The 24,937-nt window shown below is 46.4% G+C and overlaps 1 protein-coding gene across 3 annotated transcripts in view; it reads left to right on the top strand.

Moving 5' to 3' along the window:
• HRH2 (histamine receptor H2) overlaps positions 1–24,937 on the top strand; it is a 93,227-nt gene that overhangs the window by 55,317 nt on the left and 12,973 nt on the right. The window contains exon 3 of one of the 3 annotated variants that reach the window (XR_012801731.1): positions 24,646–24,802. The exons of 1 other annotated variant lie outside the window; for it this stretch is intronic. The gene's annotated coding sequence lies outside the window, so the exon portion shown is untranslated. The remainder of the gene's footprint in view (positions 1–24,645; positions 24,803–24,937) is intronic. One more of the 3 variants, XR_012801732.1, reaches the window with a different exon arrangement.

Genomic DNA, 24,937 nt, shown 5'->3' with positions numbered 1-24,937 from the left:
CCTGTGACTGTCACAATATACATATGTAGCAGGGACCCTCCCTTGCCTCCTCGCTGACAGTGGTGCCATCGCATGGGAGGGTTTAGTGAGCTGTGGCGGACATGTTGTGGTTTGTGCAGCCACATACATACGGACTGTGTGTAAGACAGCGGCCATCTTGGGGTTGGCACTGCAGGAAGAGGAGGTCCTGTCGTTCAGGATTTCCTCCGGACTGGAGGCGGCGTGCTCAGTCCTGACGGAGCCGGTGAAGGGAGAGGTAGTGTCCGGGAAGCTAGTAAAGCCCCTTGGACTAGGCCAGACCCGTTTCCCATAGGCCCCAGGTAGTTTCCCCCTACACTGTAGTGGATGCAGGGCCGACCTACTGCTGCGACACACTTTATTCGAGCAAATACCCAGTATGTACCTGGCAGATACCTGGAATGCGCCGCTCCTCACCTCTGACAAGCCCCGTTGCGTTTGCCTTCCCAGCCATGGTTCATGCCTGGCTGACGGGCGGCTGATCTGTTAAATGATAATGATTAGGATTTAATAGGCTGCAATGCTTCGCGTGTCTACCAGATGGCATAAATTCATGAATTGTAATGCAGTATATATATATATACTGTGCAGTATTGCAGCCAGCGGGAATAAAATGCTTCAATCCCTGCCTGGAAAATAACGCAATGCACTCGGGCAGAAAACAGTCACAAACCTCAATACACCCGAGTATACCCGAATTCGTGGGACTAGCCGAGCTCGAATAAAGTGTGTCGCCAGTGTATATTGAGGGATTTGCTCCCGTAGTATACAAATTACTTAGCGGAGCAGACGGAACCGCAGTGGAGGATTCCCCAGGCCTGGTGGAATCAATCCCGCAGTACTTCCAGCCATTAGACGAGAAGGGTATTATGTTGGAGGCCCTGCATCATGGGACCATGCTTGCAGCCTGTCTACAAATCCCCTGGTGTACTCAAGTAGCCAGGAAAGTACCACCACGTGCACCAACACTTCATGGGAGGGTAGCACTGCCATCATATATATTTGGGTGGGACAGTTCTGTGGACATCAGGTTCTAGTTGCCCAGGGCACCCTTAGTACTTTGGGGAATACAGTTACTGTATTGTCACAATCTATATTGTGAATGTTGTGTTATCAGGAGACTATGGGACCATAGTAAATCAGTTGTAAATACTTCTTGTGATTGTGGTTATTGGAGGTATACCAAATAGGTATACCAGTTCCCGTGAGGGGCTATCCTGCCTACACAGGGATCCTCACGGGTGGTGGCGCAGCACCAGCCACCCTAAGCACAGAGGCTTAAGCCCCTTGTAAGACTAACAGGTAGCACTATAACACCCATATCTCCCTGGGAAGGAGGGAAGTGGTGTTACTATATGTAACGGGTATTCCCTGTGAATATAGATGCTACTACCTGCTGTGTATACCTGTGTGGCTCTCAGGAGCCTAAGCCTTCGCTCGGGGAGCCTGGGGTACATACATATCACACAATCTCGTGGTGCAACGCCTCCACCTGGGATGTCTCCCGCCAGAGGAGGAGTGGTTCCGCGCAGGATAAATATATATATATATCACTCCACACACCGCATGTAAAATAACCAATGACTTTACTGTATAGCATATACTTATTCATATATCAACAGGTGTCCCTCTCTAGAGGAGATACTGACTACTGCGTCTCGCAGGACACTCCCACCTACACCGGGTGATCCCACCCCGTGTCCAATAACCCCACACAATATGTCCCGCACCCTTAAAGGGAGAAGATATGTGTAACTGCGCAGCCACTAGTTCCGTATTAATAATATATATGTAGGATCGTTGGTGCACTTGTTGATGGTTACCTGCCGAGCACTCCAGTGCCCGGGCCTGCCAAGGAGCTTCACAAAGGATCCGAAGGCTGACGAATACAGGAACTACCGTCCAGGGCGATCCCACCCGGATGGCTGCTGCAGCGGCAGCGGAGGTCTGAGCCCAAACCTCTGGATGGACGCGCAGCGTCCGCTGTGTCCCTAACTGACTCTGGGTAGTAAGGGGCAGGGTCCCTAACCTGGGGCCTGTCCCTACAACACTCAAACTACTGGTGACTCAGGGCTATCTGGGGGATAGGGGGCTGCTGGCCTAGCAGTCACTGACTCCTGCACCCTACCTCCTTCCCCTAGCTGCTCCTGATGCCGACTAGCGTGGGCTCAGTGCGCCAAATGTATCCAATCTCCCCTTGCAGGGAGATCCTACAGCCCTATTGGCTACCTGGCATCACCTGACTCTGCCCCTGTGCACCCTGGGGGCTGTATCTTCTTGGGAGCTATTCTCCCCTATGGCCGCCTCGCGCACACTTCCTTTGCGCATATGCCAACCTTTGCAGTGGCCACCGGCTGCTGCGACCCATTGCGCATGCGCAACTTCAAGGAAAATGGCGGCGCCCCTAACGGGAGCCGCCGGGGACCTCCGGAGCACCGGAGTGCTCCCTGCTCGGCCCCCACCCTCCAGGAACGCCGGCGGGGCTGCCGCTCGGCTCTGGCAGCCCCCACCATCAGCGGAGGTAACGGGGGTCACGGAGCAAAAGAGGGAACATGGCTACATCCTCCCCCTGGTAAAAACCCCAACGTCCTCGCTTGGGATACATAACTTCAAAACCATATACATCAGTTATATAATAAAAATGCAGTTCAATTATATAACTTAGCACATTCGCATTTACATTATACGATATTGCACAATTCGGTGAGCATCACAATCACAGATTGGATTTTGCTCCGAGACCACTGCTGAATCTCATAATGGGGTGCCCCAATTTGATCATAGGTTACCCGATTTGGAGGGTACCTGACTCTTTGGCTCCTTCGGAGCTGTTCTTCAGGATCTCCCTCTGGGGAGTAATATTTACAGTCCTGAGGCTCAGCCTCTTCCCTTGAGGGGAGAAATGTCTCTGAACAGTCTCTGTTGGGTTCAAAGCTCGGGCTCTGTGGATCCAATGGCTGGCCTGTTGGTGCCACCTTAGTAGGCGTTGGCCTACGGGGCCCTTTACCCCTAGCTCCTCCGGGAGATGCCCCTTCTGTGGAATAGTCCCTTTAAGAGGGTCCTTCCATAAGGTCTTCAGCAGTTTCAGAGTGGGTTTCGTCATTTACAGTCTCTTGACCCATCTCTGATAAGTCGGACTCACCGTTGAGCGGTGTGGCCAGTATTTCTGCTTCTTCGTCTCCCACTTGGGGGATGAGGAGAAGGTGATTACGATGCCAAAACTTTACCCGGCCGTCAGTGTCTTTGATGCGATAGACCGGGAGGGCGGGCATCTGTAATTCTACCTCATATACGCCGTCTCTCCATCGATCCGCCAGTTTATGTTTTCCGGGGACTCCCAGATTACAAAGCAACACAGCATCCCCAGGACGTAGCTCCCGATACTTGACTTTATTGTCATATCGTCTCTTATTGCCAGCATTCAGTTTAGCTGTAGACTTCTCAGCCTGTTGGTACTCTTGCTGCAAACTGTCCTTTAGCCTTTGCAAATACTTGAAATGGGTAGCATTGTGTATCCCATCCGTTGATACTCGAAGACGCACATTTACTGGGAGTCTTGCCTCCCGCCCAAACATGAGGAAGTATGGGGAGAATCCAGTGGACTCATGGCGAGTACAGTTGTACGCGTGTACCAAAGCTTCTACGTGACGACTCCATTCCGTTTTCTGCGCACCCTTCAGGGTTCCGAGCATGTCCAACAAGGTCCTGTTGAATCGTTCAGGCAAAGCATCTCCTTCGGGGTGGTACAGAGTTGTCCGGGATTTGGCGATGTTCAGCGTTTTAAGTAATTCTCGGATCAGAGTGCTCTGAAAATCCCGCCCTTTATCGGAGTGAAGTCGGTTTGGAAGACCGTAGTGAACGAAGAACTTCTCCCATAGTATTTTTGCGACTGTGATGGCCTTCTGGTATTTTGTGGGGAAGGCCTGCGCATATCGGGTGTAATGGTCCGTGATGACCAGAACGTTACAAATTCCTCGGTTATCAGGTTCAATACACAAAAAGTCCATACACACCAGGTCCACTGGACCAAAACTCTTGAGATGGGCCATGGGTGCTGCTCTGGTAGGCAAAGTCTTGCGTTGAACGCACCGGGAACAACAGCGGCAATGTTGTTCCACCGCTTCCCGCATCTTAGGCCAGAAGAAACGGTCTCGAACTAACCCAAAAGTCTTCTCTACACCGAGGTGCCCATGCTCATCATGTAGAGACTTCAACACCATATATCTCAAGTTTTGGGGTAGAACCAGTTGTCGCCTATCAGGGTGGTTGTGATATTGGACTACCCTATAGAGCAAGCAATTGTCTATCTCAAACTTGTCCACCTCACGCATTAGCAACGCGATCAGGTCTCGGGGAGCAGTTTTCAGTAGAGCGGGATTCTTTCTCTGAACAGCTTGCCGAATGATGCTGATTACTGGATCTCTTATTTGATAGTCCACTAAATCCTTCCATCTTATGACTTTGTCATGGGTTATGTTCATTCCCTTGGGATTGCAGTAGACAGCGGGAATAGCCTGCGACTGGCATCCTAATGAATCTGCAACTCGTAGTTCGGAGAAGGCCACCTTTTCATTGATGACGGCCGCTATCCTACACATTGCTCGCATCCCAGGCCCGGGGATCTCTTCCCATTCATCATCATCGGGGGTAGCACTTAATCCTGGTCATCATGATAGAGCATCAGCTCCAATGTTCAAAGGCCCTGGCTTGTACTTCAGAGAGAATCTGTAGTTACATAGGGTTGCCAGCCATCGGTGCCCTGCTGCATCCAACTTGGCGGAAGTATTAATGTACGTGAGGGGATTGTTATCCGTCCTTAACTCAAACGTAACACCATAGAGGTAATCATGAAGTCTCTCTGTGATCGCCCATTTGAGAGCCAAGAACTCTAGCTTGTGAACAGGGTATTTCTGTTCACTGGGTGTCAGACTGCGGCTGATGTAGGCTGCAGGCCGAAGACCCTCTGGGTGCTTCTGATGTAAGACAGCACCCAGTCCATTGAGACCTGCATCCACATGCAGAACGTATGGTTGTTCTGGATCGCCATACGCAAGCACTGGTGCTTCAGTCAGGTTTTCTTCAAGTTCAGGAAGGCCCGCTCACACTCAGACGTCCATTTATCACCAAACGGTTGACGGGCCGACGCGGCCTTCCTTCCGGTATCTTCAGGGTATATCTTCAACAGATTGTTCAGGGGTTTAGCTCGACTAGAAGCGAAGCGACGGTAATACCCACAGAAACCCAGGAATGATCGCAGTTTCGTGACATTCTCAGGACGCGGCCAGTTCACTACAGCTTCTACTTTGGCGGGATCGGTAGCAATTCCTTGAGCAGACACGATGTGTCCCACGTAGGTCACCGAGGTGTGACAAAACCGGCACTTGTCAAGGGATAACTTCAATCCTTCTTTTCCAAGACGGTCTATCACCTTCAGCAGCCTCTCTTCGTGCTCTTCCAGGGTCTTCCCGAAGACAATGATGTCGTCCAGGTAAACAAGACACTCCCGAGGGTTCATGTCCCCGATTGTTTTCTCCATCAGCCTGACGAAGCTGCCACGCCAGCGAAACGCGTTGAGTGAACTAGCAGCAGTTCAGAAGTGTGCCCCAAATACCCCAGAACCCGTGTGGATCCATTCTGTGTTCGATCATGAAACCGGAAGTGACGCGATGGGCCGAACCGGAAGTGACGCGACGCGACCTCGGGAGAGGGGTGGATGCTGTACACCTATGCTGCGCATCAATTGTTACGTGTCTAAGCACTTGTTGCTCATGTAAGTGCAATAACAATTGCCGTTTTTGAATATATTACCAGTGAACATACAATGTTGCACTAGAGTTGTCTTTCTTTCATTCTGTTGAGGGTTTGTCCTGCTGACATCAGGGAGTGTATACAAGCAAGATCCCCCTGCACATTGCTGAGTCTTCTCACCACACTATTTGCTATTCAATGCTGTATTACCACTGGGAGAATGTGAGTCCCCAATCATGATTCCTGTTTGAATTGCTGTATTTGTTTAGATATACTGCACTATTTTATATTTTCTTCCCTATATACAGTACATGGTGAAACCTGCGCTTCCCACAAGCTTCTCCTTACCATTCAAGACGGGAGAAATTGGATCTTCTCCCAAGAGGGTTGAGCAGCGAAGTTTGCCATTTTTTTTCTTCACATTTGAGCACTTTATATTTATCACAATAATATATTCATATATTTATTTATTTATATATTTTTCACCTTCACTAGTAGCGCCTCACATTTTTTCGTTTTACGCTGGAAGGTAGCAGTAGCTCCACATATACCTTGGGGCATACGCGTAAATTGGTAGAAGCCCAGGGGGCAGACGAAGGCTGTCTTTTCCTGGTCCTCTTCACTCATAGGTACCTGGTAGTACCCAGATCACAAGTCGAGCACGCTAAACTATTGGCTCCCGGTTAGAGCATTCAGGATTTCTTCAATGCGAGGGAGGTTGTATTGATCGGGTACCGTACGATTATTCAGAGTTCGATAATCGATGCACAATCTTACAGATCCATTCTTCTTCCTTACCACCACTATGGGTGATGCATAAGGACTCAGAGACTCCGTCAATATCTCAGCGGTCTCCATTTCCTTCAGGATGTTCCTTACATCGTCCACATCCCTGGGGGCGATGCGACGAGAGCGTTCACGGAAATGAGTGCCGTCACTCAACCTAATGGTGTGTTGGGCGCCCACATCCATCTCGCTGGTGGAAAATGGATGTGGGCCGCATCCATCTCGCTGGTGGAAAATACCGTCCTTCTTTCATTCAGCTTGGCCATCAGTCGATCCTTCCACCCAGTTGGCAGCGTCGAGTCTTCGAAGTTGAAGTTCAGATCGACTAACTGCTCACCCACTGCAGCGGCGTTCACCTGGGGCACTGTTTCTACCTGGCAGACGGGATATATGGTGCCCAAACTTTGTCTTGCATCAATGTCCATCGGGAATGGAGAGATATTTTGAACATACACGTAGGTTCGTAGAGGAATTTTGGTCGTCCACTCTCTCACTTCAGGTATTACCCTATACCCTCTCTGCGTCTCTTCCTCAGGGGTACTCTCCAGAGAGAACAGATGATCGGTCTCATCTCGATCCGGATAACAGCACCAGACGGCCATGCGTTGCACTCCCACTGGTAAAATGGTCGTCAGTCCGCGTTGATGATTGTAGAGGTCCCCGTGACGCTCTAAGGCATATACTCTGTTGCACTCCTCTCTCAGTACAGGGTCAAGGAGTGGATTGGCCAGTGGCAATTCATTGGTCTCTTTTAAGTAGGCTCTGATTACGACTCGCACTATATCCGTATTGGTTCCCAAGATGACCGGGTACTGACACTGTCCTTGAGGCTTCGGGCATACCATTGCCTCCACATGCATGGGATGTTTCTTGCCTTTATTCAATTGAAGTATCTCCAGTTGAATTCTCACAATCCCATCGATGGGGTAATCTTCATTGCTCAACCCCCTCACCTTCATATGTTCCGCCGACCGCAGGGGACAGTGCTTAAGGTGTTGGTCGTAGAATTGTCGGTAGAGTAAGGTCACTTGGGACCCGGTGTCCAGTAAAGCAGAGGCATAGACTCCTTCTACTACCACACGCACGATGGCAGATGGGCCTACCTGACAGTAACCATCCCCGGCCAGAATTCCATCGTCTGGGCTTAGGTCCGTAGGGGCTTTGGGAGGCGCAGGGGTGGCCTTGGATGTCCGGGCTTCTGTGGTCTGTATCCGACAGATCATGGACCTAGCCGAGCTTCCTTTACTGGGCGTTTTCTTTTCTTGGGTGCCTCCATACGGGCACTCTCTGGAGAAATGGCCTTTCTGTCCACAACCATAGCAGACGATATCTTTAGGATCTAGTCATCTTGGGTAAGTGGGGGAGGATCTCCCCGAAGTCCGGCCTTTCGTCGAGGGCGACTTGGGTGGCTCCTCTTCCTCTTTGACAGGTTTCTTCATCCGGCGAGCGGAGGCTCAAAGGATGTCACTCGCAGGGGGCTCTTTGACCTTGGGGCCTGTATGCAGCTTGGTATAGGCTTCATGCCCTTTGACGATCCCCAAAATGTCCATGAAAGTAGGGGGAGGCCCCTCCATTAGTGAGCACCTGATCATGATCACTATGTGATGCGTGGGAATGGCCCCTTGGAGGAACTGCTTGCACCGGTATTCGTCCATCTCTGAGGCTAGGATGAGGCAGCAAGTTCGCAATTTCCACAGGACTAGCTGGATTCGTTGAAGGAAATCTGACAGGTCTTCCTTCTCCTTCTGTCGGAGACCGTAATATTTGAACCACAGCTCACTCTCCACATCATCTTTGCCATAGATCTGGACCAACAAGTCTACCATCTGATGAGCAGAGAGATCAGGGTCTTGGTCGCGCTGTGCACTGACCATGGTGGCTGCTGGGGGTCGGAGGCATTCCAGGATTCTTTGACGACAGTTTTAGAGCAGGGCCATTCATTGATCACCTTGAGGGTGTGTTCCTTCCAAGACTCGATGCTTTCCTCGCCTGTGGGGACAGGAACCATTCCTGAAAACGGTTCCAGGGTAAATTAGAGGGAACCCTTGCGTTAAAGTCTCTGGTAGATACACTACTCGTGGGCCTCTATCATGGCGTATAGTTTGTTCGGTGGCCAGCAATAGGGTGTTCTCTTGCCGGTCAATGTTGTAGTGCTTGCTGATGAGGCGGGCGCCCGCCAGACCAGGTAATGTCCTTACTGCGCTGCAGACAGCAAACATGGATACATCGGCAGGTACCCCGTCTATGGCGACTACGTGTCGCAGGAGCTTTCCTAGCTTTTCAGCCCAGTCAGCCACTTGTTGGGGCGTGAGTGCAGACATGCTGACTGATAGGATACTACGTGAACTACTGAGTAGGGCACCCCAGGGCTGACTCTCAGCAGCGCCTCCAAATGTAACGGGTATTCCCTGTGAATACAGACGCTACTACCTGCTGTGTATACCTGTGTGGCTCTCAGGAGCCTAAGCCTCCGCTCGGGGAGCCTGGGGTACATACATATCACACAATCTCATGGTGCAACGCCTCCACCAGCGATGGCTCCCACCAGAGGAGGAGTGGTTCTGCGCAGGATAAATATATATATATCACTCCACACACCGCATGTAAAATAACCAATGACTTTACTGTATAGCATATCCTTATTCATATATCAACAGGTGTCCCTCTCTAGAGGAGACACTGACTACTGCGTCTTGCAGGACGCTCCCACCTACATCGGGTGATCCCACCCCGTGTCCAATAACCCCACACAATATGTCCCGCACCCTTAAAGGGAGAAGATATGTGTGACTGTGCAGCCACTAGTCCCGTATTAATAATATATATGTAGGATCGTTGGTACACTTGTTGATGGTTACCTGCCGAGCACTCCAGTGCCCGGGCCTGCCAAGGAGCTTCACAAAGGATCCGAAGGCTGACGAATACAGGAACTACCGTCCGGGGCGATCCCACCCGGATGGCTGCTGCAGCGGCAGCGGAGGTCTGAGCCCAAACCTCTGGATGGACGCGCAGCGTCCGCTGTGTCCCTAACTGACTCTGGGTAGTAAGGGGCAGGATCCCTAACCTGGGGGCTGTCCCTACAACACTCAAACTACTGGTGACTCAGGACTATCTGGGGCCTAGGGGGCTTCTGGCCTAGTGCAGGGAGTCACTGATTCCTGCACCCTACCTCCTTCCCCTAGCTGCTCCTGATGCCGACTAGCGTGGGCTCAGCGCGCCAAATGTATCCAATCTCCCCTTGCATATGGAAAATATCCTGTCTCTCCCTCCTGTGCGAATCCCATTGGCTGGGGCAATCCAAAGTGGGCAGTCGCTCCCTCTAGGGATTCTGGGATATGTAGTCCCGCGACTGCATGTGCGGATCTGACCTAAGATCGCACTCCTTACTCTGCGCATGCGCGACTCACAAAATGGCCACCCCCACCTCCCGATCGAGCGGAGCTCTGTGGAACCACGAAACAGCTCCCTCGCACTGGAGGCAGGGTAGGGGGACTCGGCTACATGTAAATAAACAATGACCGCTATTTCAAATGTTTAAAAATTGTTTTAACAGATCAGAAAGTATACTGTAGCAGATAAGCCAAAAATTGTTTAATAAAAAGCAAGGAATGTTCCGTACAGTGTATTGGTAGCAGCGCGTAATGCGTGATAATGTGTTTTAGGCTGATTTTACCTTAATGTAAATGACAAATTCTACAGTAATATTCTACCATATTGGTATGTTACAGATGAACACTGATACATCATATTTTCAGTGAGTAAAGTTAATTAAAATGGGATAATGTTTTCTTACACTGCATTGAAAACTGCACATAATGCGGGTCAATATATTTTGGACAGATTTGAGTATAAATGAAAAATTCTACTATGAAATTCTACCATTTTGAGATGTGTTATAGAGCAGAAATATTATCTACAGACGCAGCGGCCGTTATTCGAACATTTACCTGGGTAAATGTTGCGTTATGCCGTGTGGAGGTTGCGGGATGTTCCGCTGCAGACATAATGGCCCATTGGATTAGCACAGTAGGGGTCGCTGAGTCCTACCGGGGTCTGCCTGTCTGTAATAGTCGCGCAGTAAGAGATAGGCTGAATCAGTCACTCTAGCTGCGCTCCTCTCACAGGCGATCGCGGGGTTTTTATTTCATTTTAAACATTACAGTAATGTAACAGGGGGTCTCCGGAGCTGAACCGCATTGATTTCAGGTCCGGGGACCCCTACTTCCCGAGATACAGGCCCCGGGTATGGGGTGCCAGTTTATCCTATGCATGGAAATGTGAGAATCATGTGCCTTTTTTTTTCAATTACGTCATTTAAAGGGAATGAAGCCAGCCAATCAGAATGGCTATGCTTCATTTCCCTTTAAGATGACGTAATTCAATCTAAAATGGCTGCCCTCACGTGGTAAAACATCCAATCAGATTGGGGCTATAGTTCCCACAATCTGATTGGATGAAGTATCACGTGAGGGCAGCCATTTTAGATTTAATGACATCATCTTAAAGGGAAATGAAGCACAGCCATTCTGATTGGCTGGCTTTATTCCCTTTAAATGACGTTATAAAAATAAAAAAAAGGCACAATCACAGACGTGAGAACCATTTGCCATTCAAAGCTCAAGAAGCCGACTAGTCAACGTCGTGGATTTAACATGGGGTTGGATTGACAGATGAAGAAAAAGAAAAAAGATAAAGAAGAGAAAGCAATGGTCACAGATGAAGAAAGAAGGTAATACCACATGAAAGAAAGAAGAATTTTGTTACCTGGTCCGGATCTTCATCGTGGATGGCATTAGATTGTGTTTTGTGATGTCACCGGAGGAGAGCTTGCTGATTCCCTGGGATTCCCTGGGATTCGGAGGGCTAACGCTTCTGAAGGTACAGCTGCAGTGGCCTTCATTTTAAAATGTACACAGGTACATTTTCGTGATCCCGCATGGTGGACCCGAGATGGACCCGAGATGTTCAGTGGCAGACTAACGAGATGCACCGGAGTAACACTGCAGATCCCTGCTGTTTGAATACTACCGTAGTCTGCTTTTCTGTAATAGACGCGCCGTTATAGGCTGAATCAGTCACTCTAACTGTGCGCCTCTCACAGGCGATCGCGGGGGTTTTATTAAAATTCTAACATTACACTAACGTAGCAGGGGATCTCCGGAGCTGAACCGCATTGATTTCGGCATCAGATGGCTGTTAAACCAGTTCCCACAAAATGTGACGTCACAAGCCCTATTTAAGGCAGGGGCCTTAGCAGGGGATCTCCGGAGCTGAACCGCATTGATTTCGGCATCAGATGGCTGTTAAACCAGTTCCCACAAAATGTGACGTCACAAGCCCTATTTAAGGCTGTGACGCCTCATTTGAGCCCAAGAAGCCGACGAGGCAACATCGGTTGGGATCTACCATGGGGCTTTTTGGATTGACAAATGAAGACAGAAGATTAAGAAGATCAAGAAATGGTGACAGATGAAGATAGAAGAAGGTGATTAAAGAAAGAAGATTTGGGTACCTGAGCAGGATCTTCATGGCGGATGGCATCAGATGCTATTTGAGGCCTTCAAGGTACGTGAGCTTCCTGTTTCCCCGGGAGTCAGAGGGCCAGCACTTACAACGCTTTGGCCAAAGGGTTAAACTAAATGACCCTTTTTCAAGAGAATATATAATTATTTTACTCTGTATTTGTCATGTTGGATGTAGCATTGGGCTTTTCTGTCGTCTGTTGAAATCAACTTTGTTCAGCTCCGGAGACCCCCTTCTCACGCACACTATGAAGAAAAATAAAATGTAAGCAGCTTCATTACCTTAGCAGCTACCCGCTAATGTAATGATTTTTTTATTTGGAGGGAGGGGTGTTTTATACTAGTGTGCGGGAGCAGGGGGTCTTCTGAGCTGAACAAAGTTGATTTCAGCCTTGGGGACCCCCTACTTCCCGAGATACGGGCCCCGTTATGGGGTGCCAGTATCCCTCTGCTTTGTTTAGATTCCATGGTCACGTGACCCACAGGATTTTAACATGGGGATACCGGCACCCCATAACGGGGCCTTTAACTCAGGAAGTAGGAGGTTCCCGGACCTGAAATCAATGCGGTTCAGCTCCGGAGACCCCCTGCTACATTAGTATAATGTTACAATTTTAATAAAACCTCCGCGATCGCCTGTGAGAGGCGCGCAGTTAGAGTGACTGATTCAGCCTCTAACTGCGCGTCTATTACAGAAAAACAGACTACGGTAGCATTCATACAGCAGGGACCCTGCGGTGTTACTCCGGTGCGTCTCGTTAGTCTGCCAGAAAACATTAGTGAGGATCACGGAGTATATACCGCAATACCATTTTGTGATGTTTTACAAAAACGGCCAATGCAGCTGTAAGATCAATATTGAATGTACTGTATGTACTTTTATTTTTACAGGTTTTTGGATTGGATTTTTCTATTTTTATGTTTTCAATGCCCATTGACTGCTAATGTATTAATCTGTTTATGGTACAGATGAGTACAGTAATAGCCAATGCATTTTTTGGTTAATGCATTTCTTCTGTTGCCTGTTATATTTTCTATGTATGTTTATTGTTTTGATTAAATTCTGTTTAATTGTGATGGCTTGTTTCTATTTGTATTTTTTTTTTACAGATTGTTTAGCGTTTTTATTTAATGATGTACTGTAATTTGTTGGCTAATGGTTTAATTTATGTGTTGCCTAGTGTAGAGGTGAGCAAACTTTTTATGCCGAGTCCCCCTTTTCATCCATGAAATTTCTCGGCCCCCCCTGCCTGATAATCACATGAAAAAAAAACCTTTATTAAACGGTATACAATGTAAATACAAATATGTCTAAATACTTATTTCAACACCTCGCGCTTGCAAAATTAGGCTGCGTCCACACTGCCTGAGAGTGGTGACATCACCAACTCTCCAAGCATGAGCACAGGGTGTCCTGCATAATTTTGCAAGCACGAGCGGGGGGGCATGGATCGGGGCTATTTTTGTGTGTGTTTGTGTGGCTGAGTGTGTGTGTGTGTGTGTGTGTGTGTGTGTGTGCATTGACTGCTGCTGAGCGCTCTTTAAAGTCAATTTTGTTTGTCTCCCCATGCACCAAGCTTGGGAGAGTGTAGGCCCCCTGTTTGTGCACCGCTGCATTCAATCACAACACACACATAAACACAATCACAACAAAGACACAGAACATATACTCAATCACAACACACACAGACAACACACACTCAATCACAACCAACACACACAGACAACACACACAATACACACAACCTCAATCACAACACACACAAATCACAACACAGACACACAGACATAACACACAATCATAAGTCACAGACTTTCACCTGGGGGGGGAGTACTGCTGTTTCCATGCTCCGGTCCCCCATGCTGCTGAAAACTGGGGCGTTAACACAGGAGGAGGAGGGGATGTCTGTGTGCAGGGAAGGAAAGCCCCTCCCCCGCAGCAAGGCCCCTTGTTTAGTGATGTGATTTATTTAATTGAGTGGCTAGTGGTTTTATTTCTTTAATTGATTGTTGGCTAATGGTTTTTTATTTATGTAATTGATTGATTGCCTATTGCTTTTAATTTTACAGTTTGGGGGTTTAGTTGCTTGTATACTGTAGGTTTTATTATTGTGTATTTTGGATAGTCAGGCTTTTGTATTAGAGTGACCATTGACTGCTATATTACAGTAGTTTTTCTTTCCCATATTATATGGGTATGATGTACTACTATAACAATCAATGGGTACATGGTGGGTATAGAGGGTCTGGGATGGATGGTTAGGCCTCACGGGTGGGTAGCTGGGCAGGGTGGGTTAATCCCTTAATTACTATAGCGGTTATTAACTGCTAAGGTGATTAAGGGGCTAGGGGACATTTAGAATGTATTTTGCTATGTATGCTTTCTGGCAACGGAGGACATGGACCTTCAGTAAGCTGACGAGGACGCCCTTTACATTGCCAGGGGTAAGTAGAATGGTTTCTATTTACTTTATTTATGATGCATGGCTAATATTGTGTTTAATAATGGGCAAATAATCTATTATCCATATCTGGATAATAATTATTTTGCCCATTACTGTACTGTATGTGTTTGGAGGCCATGGAATGTAAGCCATGTTTTATTTTTTTAAATACAGGAATGGAACGAAAGGCCAGTGGGGATCCATGGGGACCACCCAAGGACCCCCAGACGCCCACAGGAACCACCTGAGGACCCACGAGGGAAACCTGCGGGGAAGAACCAGGGGCCCCACAGCTGTGGGGGGCCAGACACCCGCAGGGACCACAGAGGGCCCCCAGACACAGTTGGAACCACCAGAGGGCCTCCAGACACCCATGGGGATGACTTGGGGACCCCTAGACTCCTGCGGGGACCACCTGGAGGCCACAGAGCCTAGAGGAGACCACCCGGAGGCCCCAAGACACCCGGGACCCCACCAGCCTGTGGTATTAATCCTGTGTCTATAAAAATAAATATTGGTTTTATGTGGGGACACAGGAGGTGTATTTATTGTAAAGTACATTAGGCCATGTTTATTTTTTTAAATACAGGATTGGTACTGCAAGCCAGCGATGACCCACGGGGACCACCTGAAGACCCACAGGGGACACCTGCGGGGAAGAATCAGGTGCCCTAGAGCTGTAGGGGATCTGCAGGGACCACCTCCGGGCCCCCAGACACCTGTAGGAACCACTCGAGGGCCCCAAGACACTCATTGGGATGAACCTGGGACCCCCAAATACCCGCGGGACCACCCATGGACCCTGTTGGGGCCCGCAGGGACCACCTGGAGGCCACAGAGCCTAGTGGGGACCACCCAGAGGCCCCCAGACACCCATGAGTACCCCCAGGGTGCACTGTGGGGCCTGTGGACACCCAGGGGGACATCCCAGGGCCCCCCGCTGGCCTGTGGTATTAATCCTGTGTCTATAAAAATAAATATTAGTTTTACAGTATGTGGGGGCACAGGGTGGGTTGTGTATTGGTGCTTACTAGATATTTAATTTTAAACATTACAGTAATGTAGCAGTTGGTCTCCGGAGCTGAACCGCATTGGTTTCAGGTCCGGGGACCCCCTACTTCCCAAGATACAGGCTCCGTTATGGGGTGCCGGTATCTCCTATGCATGAAAATGTCTCGTGTCACGTGATCGGGACATTTCCATGCATAGGAGATACCAGCACCCCATAATAGGGCCTGTATCTCAGGAAGTAGGTGGACCCAGACCTGAAATCAATGCGGTTCAGCTCCGGAGACTCCCTGCTACATTACTGTAATGTTTAAAATGAAATAAACCCCCCACCATAGCCTGTGAGAGGCACGCTGTTAAAATGACTGTTTCAGCCAATCTCTTACTGCGCGTCTATTACAGTAAGGCAGACCCCGGTAGGACTCCCACAGCAGAGACCCCTGCTGTGTTAATCCGCTGGGCCATTATGTCTGCTGCGGCAAAACTAGTGAGGATCACGGGCATATAGAGAGAATCCATTTTGAGATTTGTTCGAATAACGGCCGCTGCATCTTTATCATATTTGCCGTGAGAAAGTTCAGTAGAATAGAATGTTTACTTGAAATGTATTGAAAACAGCACATTATGAAATATAATGTGTTTTGGCTGATTTTGTCTTTGCATGTATGAACATTTCTACAGTAAAATTCCACCATATTGATGTGTTACAAAAGAGTAAGGGTGCATCATATTTTCAGCTACAAAGTTGCAGCAGAATGGATTGCTAAAAGGTGTCTGATAACTTGACCGTCCACATTTAAATATATGGTCTCATACAGGCATACCCCGCATTAACGTACGCAATGGGACCGGAGCATGTATGTAAAGCGAAAATGTACTTAAAGTGAAGCACTACATTTTTCCACTTATTAATGCATGTACTGTACTGCACACGTCATACACGTGCATAACTGATGTAAATAAAGCATTTGTAACAGTCTCTATAGTTTCCCCGCTTGCGCACAGCTTCGGTACAGGTAGGCAGCCGGTATTCCTGTTCAGGACGTGCTGACAGGCGCATGCGTGAGCTACCATTTGCCTATTGGGCGATATGTACTTACTCGCGAGTGTACTTAAAGTGAGTGTCCTTAAAGTGGGGTATGCCTGTACTGTAGCTTAACCAGGTTTTGTAATACAGTACTGTACAGTTGTTTGTTAAAATGACTGCAATGAATATACAGAACAAGACATGAGTCTGCACTTTCAGAATCCAGGACAATCCCACAATACATAGAACACAGATTTAGCTAGGATTGATAAAAACATACTGCAGTGTTAGCTACCCTGTCCACATTCTGGCACTATACAGTACATGGTCAATTACAGTAGCTACAGTACTACTGTGCATTTTAAAAACATTGATCTTATTATATTAAATGGTATCCTATGCTATAGTAAATCACCTCATTGCTTGCAATATGGTATGGGTAATTTTATAAGATATTACTGTGGGTTATTAATCAGACTTCAAAGTTAGGGCAAAACTGGTATGAAAAAACAGCACTACATAAATCATGGCAAGATATACCATATAAAGCAATGTGATTCTGTCCTATAATAAGCATTCTGCAGCCGTTTTAACAGCAGGTTTGTAACTGGGAGACTGAGATAAATAGACCCCTGATAATACAATGATGCTCTTTGCTACCATTTATGTAGGACATGTGCACAACTTTTAAAGATTTTACATGAATAAATGGCTACAAATGCATCATAAAAAGAGTGGTAATATGTTGCCAATGAGCTACATACATTACTATTGTAATATTTTGACTATGGTGGTTGTTTATTTGGAAGGCACCTATTCTGTAGTGCATGTAAGAGGAAAAATAACATGATATAAATACAATATATTATTACGTACTTATAGGTAAGAACCCATCCCCCTATCCATAAGGAACTTATAGGAAATAGAATAACTGCAGAGAAATGGTAACAGGCTGAATAGAATTAGCATATGCTGCACCCCTGTCACCTTGACAAATGACCTTCACTGATTCTAGCAGCATATAATTTGTAACCAGGTTTAATACAATTACATTGACACAAAGTACAAATCCTTTGTTTAAATGCTGTATTTTTGTTAGCTTTTGATTTGTACTTTACAAACCTGCCCTCTTCAGTACCACTGTTACCGCTGTGCTTTGTTTGTCTTTTAGTGTGTACTTGTCACTTACTGACATTCCCTTTAAATGGAAGACTTGCTTTGGAACGCCCTTTATAACACTCTGGTGCTGTGTACTGATTGAGTTGATATAATAAGGTCATCATTTATAAAGTACAAGTTCAATGGAGACTGTTAGGTTTTTCTAGAACTCTCCTTCAAAATGGAATGTAAAAAGCACCGGTTTGGAAAGCATTTCTGAACAATGGGATGCATACAGTAGCTCTAATTTTTACCGTATCCATTTCTCAGCAAAGCCCCTCCAGCAGGGAAAGTGTTAAGCAATCACACCTAAACCCTATCATCAGCTAAAAAATTTAGAAGGGAAACCAGCTGGAGTCTTGGCAAACACAGCAATATGACCTTCTCAAGGAACTTGTGGAGACAACTTTCCCACTTTCCCCATTGTTTTTGGAGCTGCCTGGACATGCAGATGAACGTAATATGCCACCCTAGTTACATAGGACCGTGGGGTGTCTCTCGTCCCATAAAATAAGGAAGCTGGCTTCTGAAATTCATTACTTCTCTTACTCAAAGCTGTGAAAAGAAGAAGTACAGTAAGAACATGTCTCATTTTAAGTCAGGAGGATAGATTTTTTTTAAAAAGTCAGAGAATACAAAGTATAACAGTGAAACAAGATAGCATAAAATATATCAATATATCAAGGCAAACAAATTCACTTTAATACACAGCAAATATATTTTTTAATTGCTTTATAACCAAGGTTCTTACACTTGTGTTTTTGCAGATGGTGTGTGTGTGGTATCATATAGAAATAAGGCAGGAAAAATGAGGCACAGTATGAGACATACGTAAGTTCTCGCTACTTCTATCGACACGTCCCACATTGCTAGCCGATCCACTTTTGAGACGTATGATAATTTAAAAAAAAAAGATTTACTAAAGCTGCTATTTTGTTAACCCCTCGCTGCCAGCGAAGAGGATAAAGTCTGCTTTTCTGTAATGAATCTATGCAATTTGTTTTACAACTATTGCACCAGTTTTGGCATTAAAGAACTGTGATTAATGACCTAAATAGCAGCATTTTCTTGATAAACAGTCCTTCAATAGTTCATCTTGGAGCTTGTTCTAGTCACTCAGTGCAAAGGTCATGCCAATTATTAAACTAAGGCCTAAATTTACTTAACTAGTGCGTTAATAGTTAAAAAAAAAAAAAAAGGAGAGAGATTTGTATTGCCGTATTTACGAAAGGTTTAACGCTTAAATAATGCAGCAATAACTAATTTTATCGCAGGTATAAGTGTGGGCTAAATTTAGTCACAGGGTAATTAGCATGCAAATGGGTATGCATTGTCTAATTACATATGCAAGAGCGTTCATTTTATCGACAGTGGTGCAAGGCACCATGCAAATGTATGCAAATTGGGAATTAACTGCTAATTACCTATTGACATGCTACTCTTTAAACTTGGATTCTTGCAGATTACGGACTAGTGCCATAAAATATCACCAATTTGTATCAACTACACCAGGCTGCCGTTAAGCAGATTTTGTCTATGTATATAATGGCCACTATAGACATAGGCAAGATAAGGCTAGCTGACCTAGAATGGACGATAAAAACATGCTATATTAAGTTTTGAACTTCTTAACATATTAACCCATTGGTGACCCAAGTGGCCAGCTAGTCATGGTCAACCCATGCCTACTGAAGGCTTAAAATGTATGCATAGAGGATATATATATATATATATATATATATATATATATATATATATATATATATATATATATATATATATATTAAAACGGATAGCTAGCACTTCGGTAATGATGTTCATAGAGCCTAGTGCTAGTCCCATAGAGAAACACAACATATTTTGTCTTTTTAATACATTTTTGATTATCTCCAACTGAGTGCAGTCTCTTCATTGACGTTTTTCCGGATGGTAACGTATCACATTTATACACACACACAGGGTTCGACAAATTCACTCGCCCACTAACCTGTGGCGTGTGCATTTTACCCTGTTGAGTGCTGCTGCTGTGCCGCTCCCTCTCCCCCTCACTCTCCCCTTATGCTCCCTCTCCCCCTTGCGCTCCCCCTTGCGTGCACACACATACACATACTCTCCCACTTAAACACATACAGTACACACACACACTCTCCCACTTACACCCACACACACACACTCTCTCTCACACACACACACACACACACTCTCTCTCTCACACACACATACACACACTCTCCCACACACACTCTTCCCCACACACTCTCTCCCCCCCCACAAACACTCTCTCTCGCCCCCCCCCCCACACACACATCCTCTCTCACACACACCCACTATCCCATACACACACTCCCCTATTTACACACACATACTCTCCCACACACACACTTGCACACTTACACACACTATCCCCCATTTACACACACACACTCTCCCCACTTACACACACACCAACCCCCCCTCCCTCCACTCATCTGCGAGAGCGAGCACCCGCCCTCTCAAATTCCTCTCTCTCCCTCTTGTCAGCGGCACCAACAGGAACAGGCAGGGAGATGAAGTATAGCAGTGAACCGTGGACCTGGTTGTATGCTGCATCTCCTCCCCCCTCCGGTGCTCTTACCTGCCATGAGTGCGAGGGAATCCCGCTTCCTCCAGGGGGCTCCATCGGTCCACCTCGCCCAAGATACACACAGAGGCAGCAGTAACACGACGAGCAGCACTTCCTCCAGCCATAGCAACCGGACCACACAGCGCCATGTGTGGCATAGTGTGTCAATACAATGCCTCCAATGGATGTCTGGTCTGTAACTGGGATATTCTTCTGGCGTCCCACGTTGCTAGGTAACCCGCTCGATCGCGTCCTGGCATCCTGAAATGAGCCGCTAGCAGCGGCACTCGACAGGGGGTAAAATGCACATGCCACAGGTGAGTGGGCGAGTGCATTTGTCGAGCCCTCTGTGTGTGTGTATATATATATACACACAGATAGATTTTACCAGATGGGGATCAAGGAAAAACGAGACAGCACACAGTCCCTGAGGAAGGTCACATTCAGATGACCGAAATGTTGGATGCAGTGCCTATGTCTTACCCCCCTCACGAGTCTTTGCGGCAGCAGGGTGTGGCGCCTCCCGCCATTTTTCTGCTTCTCCCCTGCAACTTGCGACTGCAATTTTCAGCCATTTTCACAGGAGCTGCAGGGGAGAAGCAGGATAATGCTGGGAGATGCAGCACCACGCCATCGCAGGTACTCGACAGGGGGTAAAATGCACATGCCACAGGTGAGTGGGCGAGTGCATTTGTCGAGCCCTCTGTGTGTGTGTATATATATATATATATATATATATATATATATATATATATATACACACAGATAGATTTTACCAGATGGGGATCAAGGAAAAACGAGACAGCACACAGTCCCTGAGGAAGGTCACATTCAGATGACCGAAATGTTGGATGCAGTGCCTATGTATTTGTCTTGAATACAACAGCTTTGGATTTCCCTGACTGTGTGCTGTCTCGTTTTTCCTGGATCCCCATCTGGTAAAATCTATCTGTGTATGTGCATATATGGGATAAGCATCAGTGGATTATCTTTTTACACTGTGCCAACTGCTCTCTATTTTTTTTATATATATATATATATATATATATATATATATATTTACTCTATATAGGGCTCGACAAATTCTATTAAAAAAAAAAACTCGCCCAAAACAAAAAGTCACTCGCGCCCCCCCCAAAAAAACTCTCTTACCCCCCTCACGAGTCTTTGCGGCAGCAGGGTGTGGCGCCTCCCGCCATTTTTCTGCTTCTCCCCTGCAACTTGCGACTGCAATTTTCAGCCATTTTCACAGGAGCTGCAGGGGAGAAGCAGGATAATGCCGGGAGATGCAGCACCACGCCATCGCAGGTACTCGACAGCGAGCAAAATGCACTTGCCCCAGGAGATTGGGTGAGTACATTTGTCGAGCCCTATATATATGCGTAGAATTGTGACGTCATCGCGCAAGCACCTAGTGTGTGTGGTGTTCCGCTGCTAACTAAGGGACTCCTGTATACTGAGATAACCCATGGCACCATGTTTTGATCAGCTGCAAGAGGTTAGACCGTTACCATCTCCCACTGTGCCTGCTCTCACTGTGACTCTGTCTGCAGTCTTTTCTGCTGTGTGTGAGCGTTCCAGCAGCAGATCTAAAAGCAACTGGCTTTCAGTGGGTATACATAAAGGTCTCCCCCATCCATTTCAGCTGATCTGTACCAGGAGTGTGTGTGTAAAGATACCTTTAAGTGAATTTTACTCTTTATGTCTTGTAAGTGTGTATTATCTACCTTACATTTATTTAAATACATTTTATTTCATCTGCATCATAAGATAATGCACTAGGGGAGTGCGCTTTTTTTCTCTTTTTTTCTATACAGTACTGGTTTGGGAGTGATTCTCCTGTGGATGAGCAGCCCCCCTCCTACATTTGGATTGGATCTGGCTATTGGGAATCTTTCCCCTTTGTTTTTCTAGTGAATACCCTTTTTCACTGGACTTGTGTTTGATGGACAGAACTCTGGGATTTGTACTTGGTACTTAGAAATAAGTGTATTAGTGCATGACCTGTATGTGTTAGCGCTGCTTTGTTTTTGTTTTTTTATATATATATATATACACACAGAGATACACACACAGACATACAGACATACAGACAAACACACACAGACAAACACACACCTCCTTCTGCACGTGCAGCTCACACAGAGATTTGACAGGTGGGAGGAGGGGGGCTGCTGTGTCCGGCTGCTGTGAAGACAGAGACATGATCTCTCTGCACGGAGGGGAGGGGGGCTATAAACAGCTATGCTGTTTGCTGAACACAGAAGACCGGCTGCATCTCCAGCATATCTCTCTGCACGAGGGGGAGGAGGAAAGCCGCAATCGCAGACATTTTTGCTGCATGACAGGCATCTCCAGCAGCGCCCCCGGGCTGTTTTTTTTTCCAGTACAGTACATCGATTGTAAGACACAGTCCTATTTCAGCCACGTGAAAAGGGAAAAAAACTGCGTCTTACAATCGAGAAAATACGATATATATATATATATATATATATATATATATATATATATATTTAGGTTGTTACCCCTTTGGTTCCTGAATTTATTCCTTTACAATGCATTGGTAGCCTAAGGCAGGGTAGGGCAAACTTTTAGTTCTGCGCCCCCCTGTCTCTCTCCCACCGGCTCTCGCGCCCCCCGCCTACCTACATCCGTGTCAGATGATGCTGTGGGGTCATGTGACGTAACTCGTCATGTGACCCACGAAATCATTTGACACATGTGATGTCATGTTACATGGCGCCGCGGCGTCATTTGACACTGTGTTTCCATGTCGACGTGTCACAGAGCGGCTGAATTCCGGTAAGTAAACAGTTGCAGAGGCCTCACGCAATCCCCCGGCATTTAATTTAAATGCCTGGGGGAAGAGCGCGGAACCTCTGCAACTGCCCGCACCCCCCCCCCCAGCAACATCTACCACCCCCCTTGGAGGGCCCCCCACTTTGCTCACCGCTGGCCTAAGGCATCAAAGGGCTTGAACAATTTTCTGCCATGGGGTTTTGTAAGAAATCCTATTATTGATGTAGCAAGACTTGCCGTCTTCGGTGCCACTGCCACGTGAAGGATTATAGCTATGAGCCAGAAGCATGGACCCCCGCAGTTCCATCGCCACGCACCATCCATTGTCCCCAGTGCCGCAGACATTTGCTTGTTCGTCCGTGACACCGAGGACAGCGAGTCTTACTACATCTGCACCTAACCCTATGGTAAAAAAAAGGGTGATATGTCCAACCCCCCCTCCTCACACACCCACGCTTCCCTAGCGCTGATTTATGCAGATGTCTATGAATTAACACTTCTTTGTATTGCTAGCTCTATTTAACACTGACGTACTGTTTTTTATGAATATGTCATTCTTAGTAAATCAAATAAGCGGTAGCTTGACGTTAAATAACTCTAGCGATACCGACCTTTAATAAGTCTAGGCATAAGAAGCTTTTTCACAGAGCCGAGCTAGTTGTCACATCAGTGGGCTTTCTGCACATGCAGCGAGTAGCTGAACTCTTCACAGACAGAACAAAGGAAGGAAGAATGAAGCAAGAGAAAGAAATAGGAAATTTAGGATTGTGGAAGTGAAAATACAAACATATGTTTTCTTGTTCAGTGCATCAATAACCTGTTTAAAAAAAAAACACATTCCCAATATGAGGGATACATTTTATTTACATATCTCTTATTATGTATTAAAGCCTCCTTTTTACAATACCGGGCAAAATATTAGCATCAATAGAATTGTATTACTTCAGTCTCCACTTGACACCAAACAAGATTGAGCTGTAATAACAAATCTTTATAATACCGACTTTTAAAAGTGCCACATGAAGCAATTCGGGCCATCTTTTCTAAGCAGCACTACTCTGTAAAACCCCTTCCGACTGACTCTCGTCTTCCAATGATTGAAGGTCTCTGTTGGAATAGCCATGCTTAATAAATAAGACTTTATGCATCATCAGATCATCTCCAGCTCCAGAGAATGTGGTCATTTTTCCTATCTTATCCTATCTTCTGAAGTGCTTTATGTCTACAATGCTGAGTGGTGGAAAGATAAACACTTCCTTCCCTGTGTATTTGAAAACTGATTATAAAACCTTGGATGACAACAAACAACATTGTTACCTCTACAGGACAAGTACATGCATTGAATGTGTGCACCATGACAGTTATGTCATCTGTAGCACAATACTATTTATTGACATACTGTCCAAAAAAAGATTCCATTCATGTTTCTTTACATTTCTTCCATTTTCTTCTCCTAGTTGTAGTATATAAATGAACAAAATATTTCACTGATGCCTCTTTTTTTTTTATTTTTTATAATTGAACCCTTTCCAGCTCAGAACCATAGGTTTCCTGCTGACCATGATTCGTAGCCTGGTGCAAGGCCCTCTATTATAATCTTTCACACCTGGCTGCCTTCTGCAGAGTCCAGCAGGACCAAAGGACTAGGTCAGATTTTCCTGGAGACAAGCAAAAAGTGCCAAGGGAGTAAGTAAGTATGGAGTTTGTATTCCATTTGTCGGTTAGCCCGGAAAGGGTTGAATTTAGCCATCTACTAACATACAATTCTATAGAGTCATTTTTTTTTTTTAGTATTACCGAACCTGCTTGCACCAGTTAAGGACCA

This window comes from Ascaphus truei, chromosome 5, assembly GCF_040206685.1.
Source record: "Ascaphus truei isolate aAscTru1 chromosome 5, aAscTru1.hap1, whole genome shotgun sequence".
Lineage (NCBI taxonomy): Eukaryota > Metazoa > Chordata > Amphibia > Anura > Ascaphidae > Ascaphus > Ascaphus truei.
Note: the sequence above shows the minus strand (reverse complement) of the source record. Positions and strands in the feature narration are given on the sequence as shown.